The sequence below is a fragment of the Camellia sinensis genome, chromosome 2, assembly GCF_055761805.1.
Source record: "Camellia sinensis isolate YWXY chromosome 2, ASM5576180v1, whole genome shotgun sequence".
Lineage (NCBI taxonomy): Eukaryota > Viridiplantae > Streptophyta > Magnoliopsida > Ericales > Theaceae > Camellia > Camellia sinensis.
The window spans coordinates 12,129,425-12,151,873 of record NC_138962.1 but is presented as its reverse complement, the minus strand read 5'-3'; positions in this window follow the sequence as shown (position 1 = coordinate 12,151,873).

Below are 22,449 nucleotides of genomic sequence, written 5' to 3'. Positions count from 1 at the left end.
GCAGAGTATTTGCGCTAGTGCCAGGAGACACTCAGAATACTGAAACAGTGGTGTCAGGTATACTCCTAATTTGCTCCCAAAATGCCTATGTGTTGATTGATTCGGGTTCTACGCATTCATTTGTATCTGCTAAGTTTGCCGAGAAAATTAATAGAGAACTAGAGCCCCTTGATTATGCATTATCTGTGTCTACTCCATCTGGGAGATCTATGATTGTTGCATCTATTTACAGAGCATGTGTCATTGTGATTGAGAATGTTGAATTGTTAGTAGATTTAATGCCTCTGGACATAGCTCATTTTGATGTTATACTGGGAATGGATTGGTTAGTCACAAATCATGCATCTATTAATTATGTTTCGAAAAGTGTCACACTGAGACCCCCAAACCTAGCCGAGGTTATTTTCCAGGGTAAAGGGATAGTGCCCCCACCTTACTTGATTTCGTCCATTAAGGCCTATAAGTTAATTCAGAAAGGGTGTCGAGGCTACTTGTGTAGTATACTGGGTGATCAGAATGGAAATGTTAGTTTAGCCGACATCCCAGTTGTTAATGAATTCCCCGACGTCTTCCCGAATGAATTGCCTGGCCACTTAACCGATAGAGAAATAGAGTTTACAGTTGACATCATGTCGGGAACACAGCCAATCTCCAAAACACCCTACAGAATGGCCCCAGCTGAACTCAGGGAATTGAAACTGCAATTACAAGAATTGTTGGATAAGGGATTTATTAGGCCGAGCACTTCACCATGGGGAGCACCTGTTTTATTTGTTAAGAAAAAGGATGGCACACTCCGTCTTTGCATCGATTATAGAGAACTTAATAAAGTCACTGTCAAGAACAAGTACCCATTACCTAGGATTGATGATTTGCTTGACCAATTACAAGGAGCACGAGTCTTTTCTAAGATTGATCTTAGGTCTGGTTACCACCAGCTTAAAGTTAAAGCCAAAGATGTTGAGAAGACTGCTTTTCGGACAAGATATGGCCACTACGAGTTTTTAGTAATGCCTTTTGGAGTAACCAATGCCCCTGCTGCGTTTATGGATTTAATGAACAGAGTCTTCAAGCCACATTTAGATGAGTTTGTAGTTGTCTTCATTGATGATATATTGATCTATTCCAAAAGTAAAGCTGAACATGAAATTCATTTGAGACTTGCCTTACAGATTTTGAGAGACCGGAGATTGTATGCTAAGTTTAACAAGTGTGAGTTTTGGCTTTCTACTATCTCATTCTTGGGTCATGTGATTAATGAAGAGGGTATCTCGGTTGATCCTAGCAAAGTTGAAGCCGTAGTAAATTGGCCGAGGCTGACTAATGTGTCCGAGATTCGTAGTTTTCTGGGTTTGGCAGGTTATTACAGGAAGTTTGTGAAGGATTTCTCAAGGATTGCAATTCCATTGACGCAATTGAATAAGAAGGGAACACTGTATGAATGGACTGAAGATCGGGAGTCAGCTTTCCAGGAACTGAAGACGAGGTTAGTTACAGCACCAGTACTCGTACTTCCATCAGGTAATGAAGAGTTTCATATCTATAGTGATGCATCGCATAAGGGTTTGGGTTGTATATTGATGCAAAAGGGTAAAGTCATAGCATATGCATCTCGTCAGTTAAAGCCACATGAAAGGAACTATCCCACCCATGATTTGGAGCTAGCAGCCGTTGTATTTGCTTTAAAGATTTGGCGTCACTATTTGTATGGAGGTTCTTGTCAGGTTTTTACAGATCATAAGAGTTTAAAGTACCTGTTCACCCAGAAGGAATTGAATTTGAGACAGAGAAGGTGGCTTGAGTTATTGAAAGACTATGATATGCAAATTCAATATCACCCAGGTAAAGCTAACAGTGTAGCCGACGCTTTGAGCAGGAAGTCAGATGGAAATTTGGCGTGTTTGACCATGATAGCAGTGGAGCCGACTATTGTTGATGAGGTAAAGACAAGATGTAACGCCCTCGAAAATAAACCATTAAATATATATAACATCAACATGCAATGTTTAAAAAGGAAACAGTTCATTATAATATTCATCAGAGTCTTACTAAACAAAGCATTACATGTAACATCAAATTAAATGCCCTACAGGCTTACATCTTTCCAAGCCAACACTTGGACACAAAAGTATGAGTTCTAACTCAAATACAAATAAAGCCCTAGGCTTGTATGTTTACATGTACTAACTAATGAAAGCAAATAACTAAAAATAATCTTCAAAATCCAAGTCCTTCCAAGCTATGTCCTTGGAGGTAGCTTATCACCTGAACCTGAAAATGATGTTCCCATATAGGGTGAGCCACAGCCCAGTAGAAATATACTAAACCAAATATAAGCATTGAATAAAACAATAGCATTCAATAGATGGTTAACCAAGATAATCAATTACATCATTATCGAATCTCATGACACTATTGTCAACGACACGTTTCACTTTCCAACATTATCAATATGGCTCAGAACCTGGCCAAACTTACAATAGTGAATTATATATATACATATATCATATTCACATTCTTCCAATGTCAACAAACAAATGAGACTCAAGCTCAACTCAAAACACTTCATACTTCCAGATTGATACACATTGTAGTGTTGTATCAAATAAAACACTTCTATATAAATAAGCACACATAAAAGTGATGCTAATGGAGTCCATCCCCTATCTCCTCCCAAACAAAATCCGGTTTAGAGGTCCATCCCCTATCTTCCCCTAAACCGTGGAGTACATCCCCTATCTTCTCCCACACAAAACAATGTATGTAAACACATAACATATAACACACAATTAATACACATAATGTCTGTATTAATTCAGCAGTCAAAATGAACAACTCAACCAATGTGATTAGTTTCAGTTATCCCTAATCCACATGCAATGTCTACAATAATCACGACTATCCTCCACCGATAGCCCAAAACAGTTATTTCTAGATTTGGAAATAAATATAACAACAATTCAATAGGCGAGTGATTTAAATTATCCAACTACACCGTTTAATCAATAAATTTCCCAATTTCATGAATTTAACCATCTTTTCCCAATTCCACGAATTAATTATACAAATTAATTTAATAATACAACTAGGGTTTTTCCCAAAACTAACCAAAGTATCCCCAACATATCAAAATACCAAAACTTAGAACAAAACCTATAAAATGGAGTAGGAAATCCCTACCTTGAAGCGAAGAACTCGAATAGAGAAGATGACGAAAACCAAAGTGCTCCAAACCCAAGATTGTTCAGATTAAACGGAAGCCCTCGACCCACTCTATCTTTTTAACAAAGGACTTAGGGTAGAAATACACTCCAAGTAGATCAAACCTAAGAGAGAAGGTGTGTAGGGAGAGGGAGAAGACGGTTCTAGGGTTTTAAAATAAAAAAGGAGATGAAAAATGACCCAGAAAGTCGGGTCTCGGATTTTTATACCAGTCGCCCCGCTCGAGCGTGGAAACCCCCGCTCGAGCGCCACTCACAGACTCCCGCTCGAGCGGCCAAACTCCCGCTCGAGCGGCGAATGCACACTCCCAGAAGTTTTTGCAGACAGGTCCCCGCTCGAGCGTAACTCACGACTTCCCGCTCGAGCGTCCAATCCCCCGCTCGAGCGGCCAACACTACACAGGACATACTGGATGGGTGTATTCCCCGCTCGAGCGTCCAAACCCCCGCTCGAGCGGACAGGCCAAAATCTGGGCAACTAGACTTGATTCCTAAGCTCAACCAACCTGCTCCAAATCTTCCCAACACAACCCAAGACTCAAAATAAGGATTAAAGGGTGCAAACAACATACTCTCAACAACCAGCTCCACGGAACCTAAGTCTGTATATAACAAGTAAAGAAAAGGGAAACCGGGATCGCTATAACCTCCCCCCCTTAAAGAATTTCGTCCCCAAAATTAAGCATAAGTTTTCAAACAAAACAGGTTTTCCTTAATTTCCAACAATATGACATTACGATATTTAAACAATCTGACCCAACACCGGTCATTCCATCTCTTATCAAAAGGCATCACACAATATATAAAACTACATATATTTCAATTTGTATTATCAATATGCATTCCCTTTCAATTCAACAAAATTTTCTATATACACAATATTCCATTAAACTTCCATTATAAGGCAAGTTTCAAAATGCTTCCATCAATCAAAAACATAAACCATGTTTCACAATCTAAGTTATATTCAATACACTTAAGGTCTAATATTACAAATAAACAACATATGCTCAAGCATCTATAAATAGATCCGGATATTTCTCGCGGAGTTCCAGCTCACGTTCCCAAGTGGCTTCCTCCACTCCGTGATGCTTCCAAAGAACTTTTACCAAAGGGATGGTTTTGCCTCGCAAAACTTGGTCTCGCTTATCCAAGACCCTAATCGGTCTCTCTTCATACGAGACATCCTCGTCAACTACTAAATCGGTCCAATCCAACACATGTGATGGATCCAGCTCATACTTCCGAAGCATACTCGCATGAAACACATCATGTACCCCGGACAACTGCGGTGGTAAAGCTAAACGATAAGCAGCCTCGCCGATCCTCTCAAGGATCTCAAAAGGACCAATGAACCGAGGGGACAACTTCCCGCTCTTCCCAAACCTCATCAATCCCCGCCTAGGTGATATCTTCAGAAAGACATGATCACCCACCTCAAACACCAACGGTCTCCTCCTACGGTCTGCATAAGATTTCTGACGACTTTGTGCTGTAACAAGCCTCTTACGGATAAGCTCAACTTTCTCCGTCGTTTCCCTCACCAACTTCGGACCTAACAGAGGTGCATCACCCACCTCGGCCCAACAAACAGGAGATCTACACGGTCGGCCATACAAGGTCTCAAATGGTGCCATACCGATACTAGACTGGAAACTGTTGTTGTAGGCAAACTCCACCAACGGCAAGTGCCTCTCCCACGACCCACTAAAGTCTAGAACACAACCCCGCAGCATATCCTCAAGGATCTGAATAGTACGCTCGGACTGTCCGTCGGTCTGAGGATGGTAAGCCGTGCTAAAGGTCAACTTAGTGCCTAAGGCATTCTGCAAACTCTGCCACAACCTGGCAGTAAAACGAGGGTCTCTATCTGAGACAATCGTCACCGGAACCCCGTGCAACCTCACTATGTCCCGAATATATAAACCGGCCAAATGGTCTACCGAATCTCTCACGCGCATAGGAATGAAGTGCGCCGACTTAGTCAACCGGTCTACAACCACCCAAATAGCATCACTACCCTGCTGAGTCCTCGGAAGACCCACGACGAAGTCCATAGTGACGTGTTCGCACTTCCACTCGGCAATAGGCAAGGGTTACAGCAAACCCGCTGGCCTCTGATGCTCGGCCTTCACTTGCTGACAAGTAAGGCACTTAGACACGAAAGCTGCCACATCTCTCTTCATACCCCGCCACCAAAACTGGCGACCCAAATCCTGATACATCTTAGTACCTCCCGGATGCACTGCAAGGCGTGAATGATGGAACTCTCGGAGTACCTCCTCTCGGCAAGACTCCGGCACAAACGGACGGTCTCGGTATCTCACACTCAGGTCGGAATACACCGTCAAACCCTTCTCAACCTTCCCATTGGAGATCTTTTCTCGGAGGGATTCTACCTCAAGGTCACCCCTCTGAGCCTCTAACACTCGAGTCACGAGTGTAGGCTGTGCAACAACAGAAAACAAGGCCGCAGCCTCAACGGATTCGCCCAGAAGTAAATTAAACTCCCCGAGTGCACCCAACATCTCCCATTCTCGGATGGCTATACTAGCTATGTCACCAATAGGTTTCCTGCTAAGGGCATCGGCCACCACATTGGCCTTTCCCGGATGATAATGCAACTCAAAGTCATAATCCTCTATGAACTCCATCCACCTCCTCTGCCTCAAGTTCAAGTCTTTCTGTGTAAACAAATATTTCAGACTCTTATGATCCGAGAATACCTCGAATCTCTCACCATAAAGATAATGCCTCCAAATCTTCAAGGCAAATATCACAGCTGCTAACTCTAGATCATGCGTAGGGTAATTCTGCTCGTGAATTTTCAACTAACGTGAGCCATAGGCAACTACTTTCCCTTCTTGCATTAACACATAACCCAGACCCTCTCGTGAGGCGTCACAATAGACTGTATAACCTAACCCTCTCTCTGGAATAATCAATACTGGAGCGGTGGTCAGTCTAACTTTCAACTCCTGGAACGACTTTTCACAAGTCTCACTCCATACAAATTTGACTCCCTTCCGAGTCAAACTAGTCAAAGGTGAAGCTAATCTGGAGAAATCTTTCACAAACCGACGATAATACCCACCTAACCCCAGAAAACTGTGGATCTCAAACACACTCTTAGGCTGTGCCCAATCTTGCACCGCCTCAGTCTTGGATGTGTCAACAGACACTCCTTCCCCAGAAACTACATGGCCTAAGAACTTAACCTCTTCTAGCCAGAACTCACACTTCCCAAACTTAGCATAAAGCTTATGGGCTCTAAGTAACTCAAGCACCACTCTCAAGTGTTCCTTGTGCTTCTCCTCAGAAGGTGAATAGATAAGGATGTCGTCCACGAATACGACAACAAAACGATCTAAAAATTCCCGGAATATCCGGTTCATCAAATCCATAAAAATTGCCGGTGCATTGGTGAGCCCAAATGGCATCACCAGAAACTCATAGTGGCCATACCGCGTACAGAATGCCGTCTTCGGAATATCCTCCTCCCTGACTCTCAACTGATGGTAACCCGATCTCAAGTCTATCTTCGAGAAACAACGGGAACCCTTCAACTGATCGAACAGATCATCTATACGAGGCATAGGGTACTTATTCTTAACCGTAGCCCGATTCAATTTTCGGTAATCTATACAAAGTCTCAAAGCACCACCTTTCTTTTTAACAAAGAGGGCCGGTGCTCCCCACGGCGAAACACTAGGACGTATAAAACCCTTATCTAGCAACTCCTGGAGTTGGATCTTCAACTCAACTAACTCGGCTGGGGCAAAACGATAAGGTGCCATAGAAATCGGCGCCGTGCCGGGCACTAGGTCAATAGAGAACTCAATCTCCCGATGTGGTGGTAAACCAACAAGATCCCCGGGAAAAACGTCCGAGTACTCACAAACCACCCCTGGCAACACAATCTGAGTCTCATCATCCTCACTAATCGAAAGGTTAGCAAGTAGACCACTAAGCTCACTCTGTCCTCGCGGAACATACCCCGGTGGCAACACATTACCAACCCGGTCCCCCAGAAAATGAAAATACTCTCCGCTCACGGTACAACAAGTGACCCTCTGGCGGTAGCAATCAATAACTGCCCGGTATGACGATAACCAGTCCATACCCAAAATAACATCGAAACCCCTCATAGGCATAACTACAAAGGAAAATAGGATTCTATGATAATCAACCTCTATATCACAACCCCTAACACCTTGTTTCAAAATCAATTCACCCCCAAGAGGTGACACTACACAAATAGGAGATGCTAACTGTGCTAACTCCAACTCCAAAACAGATGCAAATGCAGCAGACACAAAGGAATGGGATGCACCCGTATCAATCAAAACATTAGCAACCGAGTTGCAAAACAAGAAGGTATCTCTCACAACTGATGGTGCCGGCACAAGATCCTGCGCGGTAACAGCATACACGCGCCCAGACGACCTTTGATCAACCTGCTCACCCCTAGGAGCATAAGATTGATGTACCGACTAGGACGATGAAGCCCCCTGATTGGCTCTCGAGGCATGACCCGATTGAGCTGGCTGCTGACCCTGAATCGGCCTTAAACCAGATGCACCAGGTGTGCCACCCAACTGCGGGCAATACCTCTTCATATGCCCCGGCTGACCACACTGATAACACGAGAGTGGCTGGCCTCTACCCTGACTCTGGCTCTGAGATCGAACCGAAGATGATGCTGCTCTCTGCACTCCTCCCCTCTGAGGACAAACTGGAGACTTGTGGCCTAGCTGGCCACACTTGAAACAGGTAATGTCTCCCTGACTGCCTTTCCCCGAACTAGCACTCGGCACAGGAAAAGTCGATCTAGAAAAGCTACTCTGAGACTGTTGAGGATTAAAACCCTTCTGTCTCCTACCATCACCCTGACCATCCTGACTCCTCTTGGAGCCCTTCTGTCCTTCCTCCTCCTCCTGCATCATGATTTCCATGTGAGCTGCAGCATCAACCATACGCCCATAATCCCGAATCATAGTTCCCCCAACTCTCAGCTTGAGACCACGCCTCAACTTCTTCTCAAACTCAATACAATGGCGTTCCTCAGACGCCACCAACTCAGGTGCAAACCTGGACAAGCTAGTAAATGCAGCCTCAAACTCGGCCACTGAAGAACTCGACTGCTTAAGCTGGCAGAACTGGTCTCTCAGCTTCTCCCTAACTGCTAGAGATAAGAACCTCTCCTGGAAAGCATTTACAAAAGCCTCCCATGTACCTCCTATACGACCCGTAGTGAACTTCCACCACTGACCCGCATCCCCCTTCAGCTGGAAAGATGCCAAGGTCACTTTCAATCCCTCGTCTTCGATGCCAAGCATCTCAAACGTCTTCGTTGTCTGTTCGAGCCATTCATCTGCCTTAAGCGGCTCTTTAGGATCGCCCACAAATTCATCCGGGTTAGACCGGAAGAACTCCCTCTTCAGAAAGGCAGGTCCTGCATCCGCAACAACAACCCGAGCTTGATTCTCAGCTCTGAGAATGCCTACTGACTCCCTGAATGCCCCTGCTATCTCTCGAGCTAAAGCGCCCATAGCCTGCTGGCCCACTGGCTCGGCCACATTGGCCTGGCCAATACCCTCCTGAACTGCCGGAATCTCCTCTGGCACAGGCACCTCCTGCCTACCCGGCCTACCATGCCTACCGCGTCCTCGTCCTCGTCCTGACATCCTAATAAAGGAAACAAAGACATTAGCACATTAATAAATGTGCCGAAACTAAACACTTGCGTCCTAAAGCATTGGACAACAATAATTCATTCCACGTAAGCACATAATCACATAAGCACCTACGAATTTCATTCTTGGATAATGATAGTCCCAATGCGTTGCTATAGTTCCGGTTGGAAGCAGCAGTGATCAAGTGCCTTTCCAACAAGACTACTAGAAACTCAAGGGTCCAATCAACATCCTAGAAACTACATTCCATACCCACATAATCACATAAACATGTTATCACATAAGCATATAACATTACACTAAGTCTCTATCAAACGAGACGAACCCAATGTGATACTAATCACTTCCCACGTACCCAAAGTATTCAAACCCGGTACGCTCTGATACCAAGTTGTAACGCCCTCGAAAATAAACCCATTAAATATATATAACATCAACATGCAATGTTTAAAAAGGAAACAGTTCATTATAATATTCATCAGAGTCTTACTAAACAAAAGCATTACATGTAACATCAAATTAAATGCCCTACAGGCTTACATCTTTCCAAGCCAACACTTGGACACAAAAGTATGAGTTCTAACTCAAATACAAATAAAGCCCTAGGCTTGTATGTTTACATGTACTAACTAATGAAAGCAAATAACTAAAAATAATCTTCAAAATCCAAGTCCTTCCAAGCTATGTCCTTGGAGGTAGCTTATCACCTGAACCTGAAAATGATGTTCCCATATAGGGTGAGCCACAGCCCAGTAGAAATATACTAAACCAAATATAAGCATTGAATAAAACAATAGCATTCAATAGATGGTTAACCAAGATAATCAATTACATCATTATCGAATCTCATGACACTATTGTCAACGACACGTTTCACTTTCCAACATTATCAATATGGCTCAGAACCTGGCCAAACTTACAACAGTGAATTATATATATATATGATATTCACATTCTTCCAATGTCAACAAACAAATGAGACTCAAGCTCAACTCAAAACACTTCATACTTCCAGATTGATACACATTGTAGTGCTGTATCAAATAAAACACTTCTATATAAATAAGCACACATAAAAGTGATGCTAATGGAGTCCATCCCCTATCTCCTCCCAAACAAAATCCGGTTTAGAAGTCCATCCCCTATCTTCCCCTAAACCGTGGAGTACATCCCCTATCTCCTCCCACACAAAACAATGTATGTAAACACATAACATATAACACACAATTAATACACCTAATGTCTGTATTAATTCAGCAGTCAAAATGAACGACTCAACCAATGTGATTAGTTTCAGTTATCCCTAATCCACATGCAATGTCTACAATAATCACGACTATCCTCCACCGATAGCCCAAAACAGTTATTTCTAGATTTGGAAATAAATATAACAACAATTCAATAGGCGAGTGATTTAAATTATCCAACTACACCGTTTAATCAATAAATTTCCCAATTTCATGAATTTAGCCATCTTTTCCCAATTCCACGAATTAATTATACAAATTAATTTAATAATACAACTAGGGTTTTTCCCAAAACTTACCAAAGTATCCCCAACATATCAAAATACCAAAACTTAGAACAAAACCTATAAAATGGAATAGGAAATCCCTACCTTGAAGCGAAGAACTCGAATAGAGAAGATGACGAAAACCAAAGTGCTCCAAACCCAAGATTGTTCAGATTAAACGGAAGCTCTCGACCCACTCTATCTTTTTAACAAAGGACTTAGGGTAGAAATACACTCCAAGTAGATCAAACCTAAGAGAGAAGGTGTGTAGGGAGAGGGAGAAGACGGTTCTAGGGTTTCAAAATCAAAAAGGAGATGAAAAATGACCCAGAAAGTCGGGTCTCAGATTTTTATACCAGTCGCCCCGCTCGAGCGTGGAAACCCCCGCTCGAGCGCCACTCACAGACTCCCGCTCGAGCGGCCAAACTCCCGCTCGAGCGGCCAAACTCCCGCTCGAGCGGCGAATGCACACTCCCAGAAGTTTTTGCAGACAGGTCCCCGCTCGAGCGCCCAACTCCCCGCTCGAGCGTAACTCACGACTTCCCGCTCGAGCATCCAAACCCCCGCTCGAGCGGACAGGCCAAAATCTGGGCAACTAGACTTGATTCCTAAGCTCAACCAACCTGCTCCAAATCTTCCCAACATAACCCAAGACTCAAAATAAGGATTAAAGGGTGCAAACAACATACTCTCAACAACCAGCTCCACGGAACCTAAGTCTGTATATAACAAGTAAAGAAAAGGGAAACCAGGATCGCTATACAAGACAGATGGAGGATAAATTCTTCAAAAAAGTAGCCGAGGAGATTGTCACAAAGCCGAGATCAGGGTATACCATCGAAAATCAAGTGCTTAAGTTTGAAGGAAGGTTATGCGTGGCCGACATCCCAGAGTTAAAAAGGAGAATTCTACAGGAAGCTCACGGTTCCAAGTTTGCCGTTCATCCAGGGAACACCAAGATGTATCAGGATGTGAAACAGACGTTTTGGTGGCCAAATATAAAAAGAGAAATAGCCGAATTCATGTCCCAGTGTTTGCATTGTCAACAAGTGAAAGCAGAACATCAAAGACCGGCAGGACTTCTTCAACCTTTGCCGATTCCTGAGTGGAAATGGGAACACATCTCCATGGATTTTTTGATTGGTTTGCCAAAGACACCGAAAGGTATGGATTCGATTTGGGTTGTTATTGATAGATTAACTAAGTCAACACACTTTATACCTGTTAAGACTACCTTCAACGCCGATCAACTTGCCTTGTTATATGTAAACGAGATTGTTAGACTTCATGGAGTGCCGATGTCTATTGTGTCAGACCGAGATCCTAAATTTGTTTCTAGATTTTGGCAGAGTCTACAGAGGGCTTTCGGAGCCGAGCTGAGATTTAGTACAGCTTTTCATCCCCAGACGGATGGGCAGACAGATAGGACAATTCAGACACTTGAAGATATGCTTAGACTTTGTGTATTGGACTTCCTAGGAAGCTGGGGAGCGCACTTGCCCTTAGTGGAATTCGCTTACAACAACAGTTACCAAGTTAGCATTGGCATGGCGCCGTATGAAGCTTTGTACGGAAGAAAGTGTAGGTCGCCGATATGTTGGACCGAAATTGGAGACAGAGCTCTGCTTGGTCCTGAATTGATTCAAGTAACAACGGAGAAAATTAAACTTATCCAATAGAGGATTAAAACTGCCCAGAGCCGACAAAAGAGCTACGCCGACCAGAGAAGGAATGAGTTAGAATTCGAAGTTGGGGATCATGTATTCCTGAAAGTTTCACCAATGAAAGGAGTTTCCAGATTTGGGAAGAAGGGTAAATTAGCACCCCGGTATATTGGACCGTTTGAAATTCTTGAGAGAATTAACCCCAATGCCTACAGACTTGCTTTGCCGCCCGAATTAAGCCAAGTCCATAATGTGTTCCATGTTTCGATGTTGAGGAAGTACATCCGAGATCCGCTACATATAATTGATCATTATGGGATTACGGTTAATGAGGATTTGGGCTACGAGGAGAAACCAATGCGGATTATTGACAGGCAAGTGAGACAGTTGAGAAACAAATCGATACCAATGGTAAAGGTCGAATGGAAGGAGCATTATGGAACAGAAGCCACGTGGAAAAAGGAAGAGGATGTGAGCATTCGTTATCCGGAGTTGTTTATAGAGCAAGGTAATTTAAGTTTGGGGACCAAACTTCTTTAAGGGGGGTAGACTGTAGCAACCCTCACCCTACTCTTGTCATACTTGCATACATTCATGCATAATCTTGTCTTGTTATGTTGTTTGTAAGTTTTGCCTTGCCTTGTTTTGTTTAAGTGTTGCTTGCATGATTTTGTTCCTTGCTTGGTGTGTAGCCGAGGTCATCTTGAGCTTAGTTCACTTCTGAACCTTTGTACTTAGAACTGTTCTGGAACCACTTGGCCAACCCCCATCTTCACCTCAGGCATGTTTGCCGAGATGTCTTGCACTTAGTGATCCTTGTCCTTGGGCAGGTATGGCCTAGACCGAGGTGTGGCACACCCCGGCCAAGGTGTGGCACAGCTTAGTCAAGTGTCGTCCTCCCTAGCTGATGTCTTTGTTACCCTGTTGCCGAAGCTTTGACTTTGGCCGATGTCATTACTTGCCGATGTGTCTTGCCTGAGCTTGCTGCATACGCTTTGTCATAGACTTGTCTTATCAATCAATCACCTTTTGAGTTAAACCAACCCGGTAACGCCACGTGTCCGAGCTGATTGTTAAGACAGCCGGCAGACCTAGAAACAAATCATTTTGTCTCAAATCTTTGCCTTTAGAGAGAGAAGCTCTAGAGGAAGGAGGAGAAGTTCTTGAGTGAGAATAGATTTTCCAAGCTTGATCTTCGAGGTTTGAACCGTTGGGTTCGAGTTTTGAGGTTAGAATCTTAATCTACTCTGGTTGTTGTTATTGATCATCTAGCTGCATTGCATGATCGAATTTGTTTTGCATGTCATGCATCGATTTGAAGTTGGTTTCGGAAGAGAAAGATAGTATTCATGTGTTCTTGAAGAAAGTCTCGTTTTGATCCGAAAGTTTGGAACAAGAAACATGTTTTGTGTTTGTTCTTGCATGACCTTCTTGTATGGGTACCCAGGTCCATGTTTTGAACTCATGGCATGAAATCTCAGATTTTTGTAACAAGTTATGATCTTTGCATTCATCGTCTTCATGATCATGTTCATCATGCTCTTCATGTTCTTCAAAGGAAAACCCAGGTTTTCCCGACTTTGCTTTTGAATGAGGCCATCGAGACCACACCTTGGCAAGAAGGGGTGGGGCCTCAGCAAAGACCTGGTTGGTACCCAGTGCGTTTTCATGAGACAGGAGCAGTGTTTAAACTCCCAGCATGTTTTGCTTTGTTATTGACTTGGACCTGGTGAGAATGCCGAGATCATTTGCATGCATATAAAGCTTGTTTTGAGAATGTGATTTGCCAAGTGATTGTAGGTCCTTGATCTTTGCTTTGAGCCTACACCCGAGGAGATCTATGTGAGTGGTATTTCTAATAAAGCTATGTTATACTGTTTTGATAAATCTTGCTTTGCTTTGTTTTGACGAAAGTATTTGTTAAGCATGAATGAATAGCTCTGTTTTGATGAATCAAGTATAAGCTTTGTTTTGATGTCACCCTCGAGAAGTCCCTTGTGCTGGAGGACTCTAAACTTTCACAGCACTAAGTATAAAAGGATACGGTCCTTCTTGGAAAGACTATCGTGTTAAAGCGGGCTACGGGCCTAAGTAACACAAGATCATCGTGTTAAAAGGAGCTATGGGCTTAAGTAACACAAGTCTCTTGTGCTGGAGGACTATAATCTTTCGCAGTACCTTTGACTAATTGATTACGGATCGTGCAGTCTTTGTTTTGCCACTGACGGTTTATCGCATCGACTTGTTTGTTCGGAAAGCTTGATTTGTGTTTTGCCGATGCCAGTAAGCATCCCTTGAGACTTGTAAGACTTGATATATGAATACGGTTCATCTCTTGTTTTGATAAAGTTTTGATGTGTTTTACTCTGAAAGGACCTCGGCTAATATTCGTACAGTTTTGACATGTTTTGTTTGGAAAAGACTTCGGCTATATTCATGCAAAACCTTTATTTCTAGTACCATTCACTGAGTATCCAAGCTCACCCTCTCTCTATATATATGTAGGTGATGAGCGGGACGTCGGCGACGCCTAGACTGTGTTTTTGAAAGCTTGTTTTGGATCCATGATTTTGTCGGCTTTGTTTTGTATTCATGTCGGCGATGTCATTTTGCCTATGTCGGCGAATCTTGAAAATCATGCTTCTTGGCTTGAATTCACTGCATTTTGTATATGTCGGCTCAAGAAGCCTTTTGATCAAGATGTAATCCGTATTCTACTTTGTTGTATTCGGTTTGTAAAGTTATGTAAAGATGTATGCCATTTCATTCGACTTATGCACTGCTCTTGTGGACCACTTGTATTTTGATTTATCGCTTCCGTATCTGTGAACCCCATATACTATACTCTGATTGTGTTAAACTTCTGAAAGTTGGCCTTCGGTAATCTCAGATTACTGGCCATAACGGCACCATTCTATTAGGGGCGGAATGGGGTCATGACAGTTAAGGTATAGTGGTTTCTTGAATAAACTTCCATTTTTAATTTTCTGCCATTACCATTTTTATTCAAGTCGTTTTTCTAATCAACTTCCTTTTTTATTTAATTTCCAAATAGATCGTTAAGGTATAGTGCTTACTGGATTGAACTTCCATTTTTAATTTTCTGCAACTTTCACTTTTATTTTTATTCAACTTCCATTTTTACTCAATTTACTTTTCCATTAAAATTCCTTTCTTATTTAATTTCCAAATAGATCGTTAACGTATAGTGGTTTCTTAAATGAACTTCCATTTTTAATTTTCAGCAACATCCATTTTTATTTTTATTCGACTTCCAATTTTATTCAATTTACTTTTCTGTTAAACTTCCTTTTTTATTTAATTTCCAAATAGATCGTTAAGGTATAGTGGTTTCTTGAATGACCTTCCATTTTTAATTTTCTGCAACTTTTATTTTTATTTTTATTTGACTTCCATTTTTATTCAATTTACTTTTCCATTCAACTTCCTTTTTTATTTAATTTCTAAATAGATCGTTAACGTATACTGGTTTCTGGATTGAACTTCCATTTTTAATTTTACGCAACTTTCACTTTTATTTTTATTCAACTTCCATTTTTATTCAATTTACTTTTCTATTAAGCTTCCTTTTTTTATTTAATTTCCAAATAGATCGTTAAGGTCTAGTGATTTCTTTAATGAACTTCCATTTTTAATTTTATGGAACTTCCATTTTTATTTTTATTCAGCTTCCATTTTTATTCAAGTTATTTTTCTACTCAACTTCCTCTTTTATTTAATGTCCAAATAGATCGTTAAGGTATAATGGTTTTTTGAATGAACTTCCATTTTTAATTTTCTGCAACTTCCATTTTTGTTTTTATTTAACTTCCTTTTTTATTCAAGTTTTTTTCTACTCAACTTCCTTTTGTATTTAATTTCCAAATAGATCGTTAAGGTGTAGTGGCTTCTGGATTGAACTTCCATTGTTAATTATATGCAACTTTCATTTCTATTTTTATTCAACTTCCATTTTTATTCAATTTACTTTTCTATTAAACTTCCTTTTTTAATTAATTCCCAAATAGATCGTTAAGGTATAGTGGTTTCTTGAATGAACTTCCATTTTTAATTTTCTGCAACTTTTATTTTTATTTTTATTTAACTTCCATTTTTATTCAATTTACTTTTCTGTTCGACTTCCTTTTTTCTTTAATTTCCAAATAGATCGTTAAGGTATTGTGGTCTCTTGAATGAACTTCCAATTTTAATTTTATGCAACTTTTATTTTTATTTTTATTCAACGTCCATTTTTATTCAATTTACTTTTCTATTAAACTTTCTTTTTTATTTAATTTCCAAATAGATCGTTAAGGTATAGTGGTTTCTGGATTGAACTTCCATTTTTAATTTTCTGCAACTTCTTTTTTTATTCAAGTCATTTTTCTATTCAACTTCCTTTTTTATTTAATTTCCAAATAGATCGTTAACGTATAATGGTTTCTGGATTGAACTTCCATTTTTAATTTTATGCAACTTTCATTTATATTTTTATTCAACTTCCATTTTTATTAAATTTACTTTTCTATTAAACTTCATTTTTTATTTAATTTCCAAATAGATCGTTAAGATATAGTGGTTTCCTGAATGAACTTCCATTTTTAATTTTCAGCAACTACCATTTTTATTTTTATTCAACTTCCATTTTTTTTCAATTTACTTTTCTATTAAACTTCCTTTTTTATTTCATTTCCAAATAAATCGTTAAGGTATAGTGATTTCTTGAATGAACTTCCATTTTCAATTTTCTGCAACTTCCATTTTTATTTTTACTCAACTTCCATTTTTATTCAAGTTATTTTTCTATTCAATTTCTTTTTTTATTTAATTTCCAAATAGGTCGTTAAGGTATAGTGGTTTCGTGAATGAACTTCCATTTTTAATTTTCTGCAACTTCCATTTTTATTTAATTTCCAAATAGATCGTTAAGGTATAGTGGTTTCTGGATTGAACTTCCATTTTTAATTTTATGCAATTTTCATTTTTATTTTTATTCAACTTCCATTTTTATTCAATTTACTTTTCTATTAAACTTCCTTTTTTGTTTAATTTCCAGACAGATCGTTAAGGTATAGTGGTTTCTTGAATGAACTTCCATTTTTAATTTTCTGCAACTTCCATTTTTATTTTTACTCGACTTCCATTTTTATTCAAGTTATTTTTCTATTCAACTTCCTTTTTTATTTAATTTCCAAATAGATCGTTAAGGTATAATGGTTTCTGGATTGAACTTCCATTTTTAATTTTATGCAACTTTCATTTTTATTTTTATTCAACTTCCATTTTTATTCAATTTACTTTTCTATTAAACTTCATTTTTTTATTTAATTTCCAAATAAATCGTTAAGATATAGTGGTTTCTTGAATAAACTTCCAATTTTAATTTTCTACAACCTCCATTTTTATTTCTATTCAACTTCTTTTTTTATTCAAGTTTCTTTCCTATTCAACTTCCTTTTTTTTTTTAATTTCCAAATAGATTGTTAAGGTATAGTGGTTTCTGGATTGAACTTCCATTTTTAATTTTACGCAACTTTCACTTTTCTTTTTATTCAACTTCCATTTTTATTCAATTTACTTTTCTATTAAACTTCCTTTTTTATTTAATTTCCAAATAGATCGTGAAGATATTGTGGTTTCTTGAATGAACTTTCATTTTTAATTTTCTACAACTTTCATTTTTATTTTTATTCGACTTCCATTTTTATTCAAGTCATTTTCTATTCAACTTCCTTTTTTATTTAATTTCCAAATAGATCGTTAAGGTATAGTGGTTTCTTGAATGAACTTCAATTTTTAATTTTTTGCAACTTCCAATTTTATTTTTATTTGACTTCCATTTTTATTCAAGTCATTTTTCTGTTCAACTTCATTTTTTATTTAATTTCCAAATAGATCGTTAAAGTATAGTGGTTTTTGGATTGAACTTCCATTTTTTATTTTTTCAACTTTCATTTTTGTATTTATTCAATTTCCATTTTTATTCAATTTACTTTTCTATTAAACATCCTTTTTTATTTAATTTCCAAATAGATCGTTAAGGTATAGTGGTTTCTTGAATGAACTTCCCTTTTTAATTTTCTGCAACTTCTATTTTTATTTTTATTCGACTTCCATTTTTATTCAAGTTATTTTTCTGTTCAACTTCATTTTTTATTTAATTTCCAAATAGATCGTTAAGGTATAGTGGTTTCTTTAATAAGCTTCCAATTTTAATTTTCTGCAACTTCCATTTTTATTTCTATTCAACATCTTTTTTTATTCAAGTTTCTTTTCTATTCAACTTCCTTTTTTATTTAATTTCCAAATAGATTGTTAAGGTATAGTGGTTTCTGGATCGAACTTGCATTTTGAATTTTATGCAACTTTCACTTTTATTTTTATTCAACTTCCATTTTTATTCAATTTACTTTTCCATTAAACCTCATTTTTTATTTAATTTCCAAATAGATCGTTAAGGTATAATGGTTTCTTGAATGAACTTCCATTTTTAATTTTCTGCAACTTCAATTTTTATTTTTATTCGACTTCCATTTTTATTCAATTTATTTTTCTATTCAACTTCCGTTTTTATTTAATTTCCAAATAGATCATTAAGGTATTGTGGTTTCTTGAATGAACTTCCATTTTAAATTTTCTGCAACTTCCATTTTTATTGTACTTCCTTTTTAATTAAAGTTCCTTTTCTACTCAACTTCCTTTTTTATTTAATTTCCAAATAGATCGTTAAGGTATAGTGGTTTCTGCATTGAACTGTCATTTTTAATTTTATGCAAGTTTCAATTTTATTTTTATTCAACTTCTATTTTTATTCAATTTACTTTTCTATTCAACTTCCTTTTTTATTTAATTTCCAAATAGATCGTTAAGGTATAGTGGTTTCTGGATTGAACTTCCATTTTTAATTTTATGCAACTTTCATTTTTATTTTTATTCAACTTCCATTTTTATTCAATTTACTTTTCTATTAAACTTCCTTTTTTGTTTAATTTCCAAACTAATCGTTAAGGTATAGTGGTTTCTTGAATGAACTTCCATTTTTAATTTTCTGCAACTTCCATTTTTATTTTTACTCGACTTCCGTTTTTATTCAAGTTATTTTTCTATTCAACTTCCTTTTTTATTTAATTTCCAAATAGATCGTTAAGGTATAGTAGTTCCTGGATTGAACTTCCATTTTTAATTTTATGCAACTTTCATTTTTATTTTTACTCAACTTCCATTTTTATTCAATTTCCTTTTCTATTAAACTTCATTTTTTATTTAATTTCCAAATAGATCGTTAAGATATAGTGGTTTCTTGAACGAACTTCCAATTTTACTTTTCTGCAACCTCCATTTTTATTTCTATTCAACTTCTTTTTTTATTCAAGTTTCTTTCCTATTCAACTTCCTTTTTTTTTTTTTTAATTTCCAAATAGATTGTTAAGGTATAGTGGTTTCTGGATTGAACTTCCATTTTTAATTTTACGCAACTTTCACTTTTCTTTTTATTCAACTTCCATTTTTATTCAATTTACTTTTCTATTAAACTTCCGTTTTTATTCAACTTCCAAATAGATCGTGAATATATTGTGGTTTCTTGAATGAACTTTCATTTTTAATTTTCTGCAACTTTCTTTTTTATTTTTATTCGACTTCCATTTTTATTCAAGTCATTTTCTATTCAACTTCCTTTTTTATTTAATTTCCAAATAGATCGTTAAGGTATAGTGGTTTCTTGAATGAACTTCCATTTTTATTTTTATTTGACTTCCATTTTTATTCAAGTCATTTTTCTGTTCAACATCCTTTTTTATTTAATTTTCAATTAGATCGTTAAGGTATAGCGGTTTCTGGATTGAACTTCTATTTTTTATTTTATGCAACTTTCATTTTTATATTTATTCAATTTCCATTTTTATTTAATTTACTTTTCTATTAAACATCCTTTTTTATTTAATTTCCAAATAGATCGTTAAGGTATAGTGGTTTCTTGAATGAACTTCCATTTTTAATTTTCTGTAACTTCCATTTTTATTTTTATTCGACTTCCATTTTTATTCAAGTTGTTTTTCTGTTCAACTTCCTTTTTTATTTAATTTCCAAATAGATCGTTAAGGTATAGTGGTTTCTTGAATAAGCTTCCAATTTTAATTTTCTGCAACTTCCATTTTTATTTCTATTCAACATCTCTTTTTATTCAAGTTTCTTTTCTATTCAACTTCCTTTTTTATTTAATTTCCAAATAGATTGTTAAGGTATAGTGGTTTCTGGATTGAACTTGCATTTTGAATTTTATACAACTTTCACTTTTATTTTTATTCAATTTACTTTTCTATTAAACTTCCTTTTTTATTTAATTTCCAAATAGCTCGTTAAGGTATAATGGTTTCTTAAATGAACTTCCATTTTTAATTATCTGCAACTTCCATTTTTATTTTAATTAGACTTCCATTTTTATTCAATTTATTTTTCTATTCAACTTCCGTTTTTATTTAATTTCCAAATAGATCGTTAAGGTATAGTGGTTTTTGAATGAACTTCCATTTTAAATTTTCGGCAACTTTCATTTTTATTGTACTTCCTTTTTAATTCAAGTTTCTTTTCTACTAAACTTCCTTTTTTATTTAATTTCCAAATAGATCGTTAAGGTATAGTGGTTTCTACATTGAACTTCCATTTTTAATTTTATGCAACTTTCATTTTTATTTTTATTCAACTTCCATTTTTATTCAATTTACTTTTCTATTCAACTTCCATTTTTATTTAATTTCCAAATAGATCGTTAAGGTATAGTGGTTTCTTAAATGAACTTCCATTTCAAATTTTCGGCAACTTTCATTTTTATTGTACTTCCTTTTTAATTCAAGTTTCTTTTCTCCTCAACTTCCTTTTTTATTTAATTTCCAAATAGATCATTAAGGTATAGTGGTTTCTGCATTGAACTTCCATTTTTATTTTTATTCAACTTCCATTTTTATTCAATTTACTTTTCTATTCAACTTCCTTTTTTATTTAATATCCAAATAGATCGTTAAGGTATAGTGGTTTCTGGATCGAACTTCCATTTTTAATTTTTTGCAACTTTCATTTTTATTTTTATTCAACTTCCATTTTTATTCAATTTACTTTTCTATTAAACTTCCTTTTTTGTTTAATTTCCAAACAGATCGTTAAGGTATAGTGGTTTCTTGAATGAACTTCCATTTTTAATTTTCTATAACTTCCATTTCTATTTTTAATCGACCTCCATTTTTATTCAAGTTATTTTTCCATTCAACTTTCTTTTTTATTTAATTTCCAAATAGATCGTTAAGGTATAATCGTTTCTGGATTCAATTTCCATTTTTAATTTTATGCAACTTTCATTTTTATTTTTATTCAACTTCCATTTTTATTCAATTTACTTTTCTATTAAACTTCATTTTTTATTTAATTTCCAAATAGATCGTTAAGATATAGTGGTTTCTTGATTGAACTTCCAATTTTAATTTTCTGCAACCTCCATTTTTATTTCTATTCAACTTCTTTTTTTATTCAAATTTCTTTCCTATTCAACTTCCTTTTTTTTTTTAATTTCCAAATAGATTGCTAAGGTATAGTGGTTTCTAGATTGAACTTCCATTTTTAATTTTACGCAACTTTCACTTTTATTTTTATTCAACTACCATTTTTATTCAATTTACTTTTCTATTAAACTTCCTTTTTTATTTAATTTCCAAATAGATCGTGAAGATATTGTGGTTTCTTGAATGAACTTTGATTTTTAATTTTCTGCAACTTTCATTTTTATATTTATTCGACTTCCATTTTTATTCAAGTCATTTTCTATTCAACTTCCTTTTTTATTTAATTTCCAAATAGATCGTTCAGGTATAGTGGTTTCTTGAATGAACTTCAATTTTTAATTTTCTACAACTTCCATTTTTATTTTTATTTGACTTCCATTTTTATTCAAGTCATTTTTCTGTTCAACTTCATTTTTTTATTTAATTTCCAAATTGATCGTTAAGGTATAGTGGTTTCTGGATTGAACTTCCATTTTTAATTTTATGCAACTTTCATTGTTATATTTATTCAATTTCTATTTTTGTTCAATTTACTTTTCTATTAAACCTCCTTTTTTATTTAATTTCCAAATAGATCGTTAAGGTATAGTGGTTTCGTGAATGAACTTCCATTTTTAATTTTCTGCAACTTCCATTTTTATTTTTATTTGACTTCCATTTTTATTCAATTTTAATTTTCTACAACTTCCATTTTTATTTCTATTCAACTTCCTTTTTTATTTAATTTCCAAATAGATTGTTAAGGTGTAGTGGTTTCAGGATTGAACTTCTATTTTTCATTTTATGCAACTTTCACTTTTATTT